Here is a 7,919-nt window from a genome sequence, read left to right as displayed (position 1 = left end):
CTCCCCTCTCATTGATGTCAGATAAGGTCATCCACTGTTACATATGCAGCTGGAGTCATGGGCCCCTCCATGTGTACTCTTTGGTTGGTGGTTTAGTCTTTGGGAGCTCTGGGGGGTCTGGTTGGTTGATATTGTTGTTCTTCCTATGGGGTTGCAAAACCCTTCAGCTCCTTTAGTGCTTGCCCTAACTTTTCCATTGGGGTGCCCATACTCAGTCCAATGTTTGGCTGCCTGCATTTCATCTGCATCTATCTTGGTCAGGATCTGGCATAGACTCTTAGGAGACAGATATACCATGCTTCTGTCAGCAAGCTCTTGGCATCCTCAATAGTGTCTGGGTTTGGTGTCTGAAGATAGGATGGATCCCTAGGTGGGGCAGTCTTTGGATGGCCTTTCCTTCAGTCTCTACTCCACTCTTTGTCCCTGCATTTCCTTTTGACATGAGAAATTCTGGATTGATATTTTTCAGGTGGGTGGGTAGACTCATCCCTCAACTGGAAGCCATGTCTATCCACTGGATATGGTCTTTGCAGGTTCTATCTCCTCTTTGTTGAGTATTTCAGCTAATGTCTTCCCTGTTGGGTCCTGGGAACCTCTTGGGTCCCTTTCTAGAAAGTCCCAGGGTTTATTTTCTTTAATGGATTTGCCTCTGTTAAATGTTCCACGGGAAAAATACCCTTACCCCCTGCTCTAGTGGAAGAACATGCATCCAGGACTATACATAAATGGCACAAAATGTACTTTATAGGTGTACAAAAATAGAAAAGGAGACACAAAATTGGATGGGTAATGAAGAAGGGTGGATCTGAGAGGAGTTGAAGGATAGAGTAAAACGTGGTCAAAATATTTTGCAAGAAATTCTCCAAGAGCTAATCCTCAGCATGTTCTTTAATGCTGTACAGGAAGGTCCTGCAGCCTCAATGACCATCCTGAGAAGAAAAGCACGATTTCTGCAGACTCCCCTGATGCAGAGCCTTTGTCCTTACACCAGTATCCATTCTCTCTGCATGGTTAAAGGTTTGACACCAACTACAGTCTGTCCCACAAGCCTCAACAATCTGCACTGAACAGCTACAGAAATGAGTCTTTGTTCCTTCAAATGAGAGTCGGTAAACTACATGTAAATTTAGGCAGCCTGGAGGCTGACTGTTCATTTACCCTTACTGTTTTCTCTATAAAATAAAACCCATCAGTGAAAAATACAACTTTGATGCTTACAAAATAATAATGACTAAAGCTTGTTAAATATGTATTATACACCAGACTTTCCAAGCAGGATTGCAATAAACAGTACTTTCCCCAGTGCTCAGTAGAATTTTTATATTTTTATTTTATATATAAAGAAACTGAGGCTCTACTGATTTATGTAACTTGCTCATGTTTACACAGGTGATGAGTGTAGAGAGTCAGACACAACATCTATTCTACAGTTCAGATTCTTAATGATTCTAGACTGATAGAGGAAAGGAAAACCTGCATAGTTCTCTATAGGAAGTTGGACTTGCATAATTTACTGGTTGGTGTTGTTTGTCTTCTTGGTAAGATCTGGAATCACCTAGAATAAGCTTTGAGGCATGCCAAGCAGGGATCCTTTAGATTAGGATGGGCTCTGGACATTCTGTGAGGGATTGCCTTGACTAGGCTGGCTGAGCTGGGAAGGATTGGCCAGCTTTCCTTGGGATTGAATCCTAGACAGATGAAAGAAGAAAGCTAATTGAACAGCAGCACTCTTTTCCTGGTGACTACACACTCCACATCAACAGCTGCTTCAGGCTCTAGCCACGTACCCTGATAAGCTGTCCTCTCAAAGGTGAGCCAAAATACACCATCCTTCCTTAGGTTGTTTTTATAAGGATGTTCTTAATGCAGAAATAGGAAAAGTAATAACAGACCAGCACACAGATACTGATATGAAGCACAGAACAGGTCTACGTCATAAACCACAAACACTGCTCACATCATGCCATTGTGCGAGCATCTTCTCTTTCAGTTTTCCTATCTAAATTGGCTTTAGAGCACATATTTTCATGGCAGGATAGGCTTCTAAATAACAGCTTGTACTCAAGTAGCCATGTACTGACGAACCCTTTGAGCTTTGTTAATTATTAATGGTTTAAATGCAGGCATTTGCTGTATGGGAGTCTGAGGTCCATTGTGAGTGATGCTCTGTGCTTACAGTCATTAAGCCCGGCGCTCTTAAGAATGACCTTTCTGAGCCTAGTACAGTGAATGGAGAGGAAGAAAGCATACTTTAAAATTGCAAAAGCCTCTTCGACTTCCAATCTAATGAAAAATGGTGTACTTGTCTGGGAGCTCTCAGTGTTGTTGATTTCTTCTATCGTTTAAGCACAAAATAGCAGTTTCCTTCGCATGTTCTCTGAATATTGAATAAAGTGTGAAATCAAAAATACCTCACATGGAGATACTGGAGGAAACAAAGAATGAGGGTCAGATATAGCAATTCTGAATGATAGACAAGAGACAAGTACTTGTGTGCTTTTACTGCCATTTTTGAATGTTTTATTGCCCAGCTCACCCTCCTGAGGAGATTGGTAGCATTGGGCAATGGAATGTACTGTGTTATATAACTTCCATATGTTCAAACAATCTATTTGAATAGAGGAAATATTGGAAAATAGGACTCTATTTCTGAGCAGATTTAGCTCTGCAGAAATTGTATCATGCAACCAATGCTTCAGAGACACTATTGACATTCTTTTCCCTTTGGTAAAACTGAGTATCAGCACAGAGAAACACACAAATAAGATCGACCCAGGAAACTAAAAGCAGCATATTCTGGAAGACTAGACATCAAATTTATTTTATTTTAAAAATATATAGATATAAAAATAAAGACATAAATTTTATTTTAAAAATCTCTCTCTCTCTCTCTCTCTCTCACACACACACACACACACACACACACACACACACACTATAAAACATCACGAAAGTCTACCCCTTGTAAATCCATGTATTCTTTAATGTGGGGGAACAGAAATATTAAATAAAATAACCTATAGTAAACTGTACAAAAGCAAAATGTTCAAAATTATACAGATAAGTAAACCAAAAATGAGGTGGGTTAAAGATAAGAAAGGGGAAAATTTCAATTAATCATTACAAACAAAAATTGTATTTTTTTTAGTCAATCATAATTATTACCAAATATGTCCCATCATTGCCTTCTCACTCTCTGTTACTGGAATATTCTCTTCTCTCCCTCCTCTTTCTTCCTCTCCCCCTCTCTCCCCATCATTGACAGCATCATTTATAGATGATAAAAGCTATGAAGGTAGCCATTATATGAAGCAGAGGGAGCCAAACTTTAAAAGGGTTGCTTCACTTTTTTCTAGGTTGAACTGTTCATTATTCAATTAGTTGTACTTGTAAAATTGAGTAAGAAAATAATTTTACCTTGAATTAATTAATTTCATGTCCTTTAATTTGAATGTTCAAATTATCTAATTCAACAGCAGTTATAATGCACATGCGAAAAGGGAGCTTTAGAAAAGACATCTTTTAAAAAATGGACTTTGTAGTCTTGTCTGTTCATTTCTGATCTTTGCATGAGGGAAAATGCTATTAATTGAACCAATTTTGTGATACAAAACAGCTTCTCTTATGCTTTCAATGACAAAGGAAGATTAGCAGTGCGTTTGTCAAAGCTGCAAAGCATTTGCAGAATTATCCATTCTACACAGGATAGTCGGTTTTATTTTGTTTGTGGCATGAGTAAACACCACAAGGTAGACACTTAATATAATTGATTCGATACTTGTTAGCCTACAATTTAAACTTAAAATGTTTTCATCTGTCTCTTTCTTTACGTGTCAGTTGTATTAGCCCATTGTAAGATTCTCAGGTACATAGTGTTATCTTTAAACATCCCAGCAGACAACTGGATGTGGGTTTGCCTGGATTGACATGGTAATTCCTTTTCTACCTAGTAATAATTGGGGCAGTTTGGCTTAGTGCTGACATAACAGATTCCACAACCAATAGATGGCACTGTAAGCATTGCAAACATTTTCTTTATTTCTTCTGTTCCAGACAGTACAACTATTTCCAACACTAAATGATAATTTATATAGTTAAGTAGAAAAAAAAAAAGGTGAATTTAGAATGTCCACGTTGAAGAAATTCAAATGATTAGTTGCTGTACATGTCTTAAATGTTTTCAGCATTCTAATTGTTTGAAAGGCCTTTCTTTTCTTATACGTTGAACCTCAATGTGTCATCAAGACATGCATGCCCACTACTTGATAAGGTTTCTGGGACATCTGTAAGCTCACTTAATGTGTATGGCATCTGCAAAGATTTCAAGTTTGCCTGTTAATATGATCCTGGTGGGAGGAGAATTGGGGAAAATGTTAACCAAGACTTTCCTTTGCTGGTCCTCACCTGGGTTTTTCAAAACCCAACTTAGCAAGTGACCTTTTCGTTCTCCATAATGAACAACCTCTTAAAAATATTCAATGAATCCTACATATTATAAGAGAAAATGCGGGATAGCCTGTGAACAACAGGCTATAGCAAATAAAGTAATCTGCATATCGTGAAGGATTAATCTCCCCTGAGTTTAGTAATTTGTATTTGTTTATTTTTATGTGTAGGTATGTTCCCTCACATAGATGTGTGTGCGCTGCATGAGTATATTTTCAATACTATGCACGCATCAACAAACCAGAAGAGAGTATCAGGTCTTGTGACCCTTGAGTGCAGCAGCTTGTGAGCTGCCATGTGGATGCTGGGAGTGGAACTAGGCTCTTGAGAAAGAGCAGCGAGTGCTCTTAACCTGTGAGCCATTTCTCCAGCCCTTTTCTCTAGATTTCACTAACAATGGATAGGATTCTGTAGACTCGTTTATTTATTTTTCCCCTTTTTAAAAAGATGTAGGCTGAATTTAATGGGAATACTCTATATATAAGCAGACAAGCTAGGACCAAATCTGTATTGTTAAGTAAGATTAAATGACTGTTTCAATCTTTGCCTATGGTTTTTTTTGTTTGTTTGTTTGTTTGTTTTTTGTAAATAATGTGTAATTATTTTGCAGTTATATCAAGTGTTCCATGAGTCTAAGTGGTATTTTCAGAAAGCTGTTCTTAGCATGGTGCCCCACCAAACACTTTAGCCACTCAAACTACAGATTCTATGTCACCACCTTTTCAAAGCCCTGCCTTAATGCACTGCCTTCATCTAACAAGTTTAACTCTTTGTTTCATGAATACCCCACACCAAGTGAATCTCAGGCAGTGAAGGGGCACATATCAATCTATTTGCTTTGACATAAAAAAAAAATAAAGTCTTTAAGTTATAAATACCTTCATATTTTATTTTTTAAAAAATCACATTGGGGTAGATGCAAATACATGTTTCTATAAATTTATACTCATGCATATTTCATGATTGTGCTTCTCATGTACACGCATATGAAATGAGACAATGTACAAGCAGGGTAGATCACAGTGCCTGGTTGTATTCTTAAGTACCTACTTATTATAATTGCTTGAAAGAAATCATGGGATCATGTTCAAAGATTAATTATATACTCTCAATTATAATACTATACAGTCCCATCTATTTCTGTTACGGAGGCCATTTTGTAATATGTGGCTTCAAGGTACTCTCTGCGCTCTCCGTTCCCCATTAGGAACACCCAGAGCTCTAGCAGCTACCATTTAAATGTGATCACTTTCCTCTAGCATCCTGTAGTCAATATCCATATAACCAGGAGTGGGGTGATCTCTGAGATTCACCTCAACAAGACTGAATTTTTTTCATGAGCTCTGTAGTACCTGAAATCAAACTAATGCAATTTATTAATATGTCTAAGGATGCTCGAGAATACTACTTAATGGAGGCACATGTATCAATTGCCCACAAGTCATACTCAGATACTTCTAGAATTTCATAAGAGAAATTCCATATAGAATAAAGCATAGTGCGACATGCACATACTTTTACAAACTGTGATTTTGATTCGTGGAGTTTCCAGCACTGACCACATTCACTTGTCATCTGCATCATAGTTTCATAAATATTTCCTTCTTCCTCATTCATTAGATACTCTTTTGAGAAAAAGATTAAAAGAATAAAAAATACAATTACTCTCTTGCTTTGCATTTTAGAATATAAAAAAATTACAGCCCCTAGACTGATGGGTTCTGTGTCATATGCACAAAATTACACTTTGTTAAGCTTGATTTGTAAGAAGTAATCCAACCTAAGAGGAAATAAAAAAGTTGGTTGAGAATGTTTAATTCAGTCAGCAACAAAATAAATACCATCACAGCACTGAGAATTGTTTCTATATTGTAAGAAATAGATACATTAGAGATGGTTTACTGTCAGTGTTATTTTGTTTCTTCTTGGTTTGTGGGTGGTGAGCTCTGCAATCAGGAGAGAAACAAATTATATGTACACACCTTGAGTAAGTAACCAACTCTTCAAAAACTCAGGCTTGTCACTGATGTAACAATTTTTATCTACAGCATAGAAGAATGTTGAGAACTATATTTAAAATTTATTTCACATAAAAGAATGTGTTGACAACTATTTGGCAGTATCTCAATACATTAAACACAGAATTATCTGAGATCCCCCAAATTGCACTTCTGGGTATTTATTAAAAATAATTTAAAAACAGATGTTCAAATAAAAGCCTATATGTGGGCATGCATAGTTGTACTATTAAAAATAAGGGAAATAATGAGAGCCAAGGGGAAATAAAATGCAGTATACATGTGCAACAGAAAATTATCCCAAAAGGCTAAAATATTGATACCTGTTCTCATGTGGGCGATCTAGAAAGGAGGCTAAGCAAATAAAGCCATATAGAGTATCTACATATTATACACACCATAGGAAACATCAATATTAGCAAAGTTATGAAGAATGAAAGCAAGTTAGTAGTTGGCATGGGCTAGGAAATAAGAGAGGGGGTGACTGGTTAATGGTTGTGAGGCTTCCACTTGGGGTCATGAGATTGAGACAGGGGCATGATGCTTCTGAGAGTAGCTTGGTATTTTCACTTACCCTGGTGGAGTAAGTAAGCCTAGGCGAAACACATCTTGAGTGTTCACAGCTGGATAATTTGGGGGCTTACTCCTACTATTTTAGAAGATAACAATAGCAATGTCATTTGACTTAAAAATATAAACATTTACCTCAAAAAGTTTATACATATTTCAGTTTTCCTTTTGCTTGGGAGATGAAGGTGTTCCTGTTTTAAGTTAAAGTAATCATTGATTATTAAAGTCACAATTCAGGGCACAAAAATGCTGGGTCAGAGATTGAAATATGTGTTTATATCAATCAAATATTCCCGAACCCACTGACCCACTTTAGCATATAGGAGTTCTGGTTTTCATAAAGGAAGTCTTTCGTACAACTTTATCTATAATGACTTCAAGTTAAAAGTACCTACCAAATGCTGCATGCAGTAGTTCATGCCTCTGCAATCCCTTCACCCTCTAGGGTAGCGGTTCTCAACCTTCCTCATGCTGAGACCCTTTAATACAGTTCCTCATTTTGTGGTGACCCCCCCAACCATAAAATTGCTTTCATTTATACTTCACAACTGTAAATTTTGTACTGTTATGAATCATAATGTAAATATCTGTGTTTTCTGAAGGTCTCCTGTGAAAAGCTTGTTTCATAACCCCAAAGGGCTATGACCTACAGGTTGAGAACCACTGCCCCATCCCGGGGAGGCTGTCAGAAACAGGAGAAACCCTGAAGGTCCTGGGCCAGCTAGCTTGGGCCAGGATCCCTGCATCCAGTTTCCTGAGGAAGGCAGCGAAGGGGTGTGGAGTCAGAGAGAAAGGCAGCAGAGGGGTATGACGTCATTCAGTCGTCCATAGATAAATCGGGGCCAGAGCTTCTTTACCCTTGGCAACTCTTCTGTCAATGATTGA

This window comes from Mus caroli, chromosome 10 (genome assembly GCF_900094665.2).
Source record: "Mus caroli chromosome 10, CAROLI_EIJ_v1.1, whole genome shotgun sequence".
Classification (NCBI taxonomy): Eukaryota; Metazoa; Chordata; class Mammalia; order Rodentia; family Muridae; genus Mus; species Mus caroli.
The sequence above is the reverse complement of the archived record's forward strand: the minus strand, read 5'-3'. Positions refer to the sequence as shown.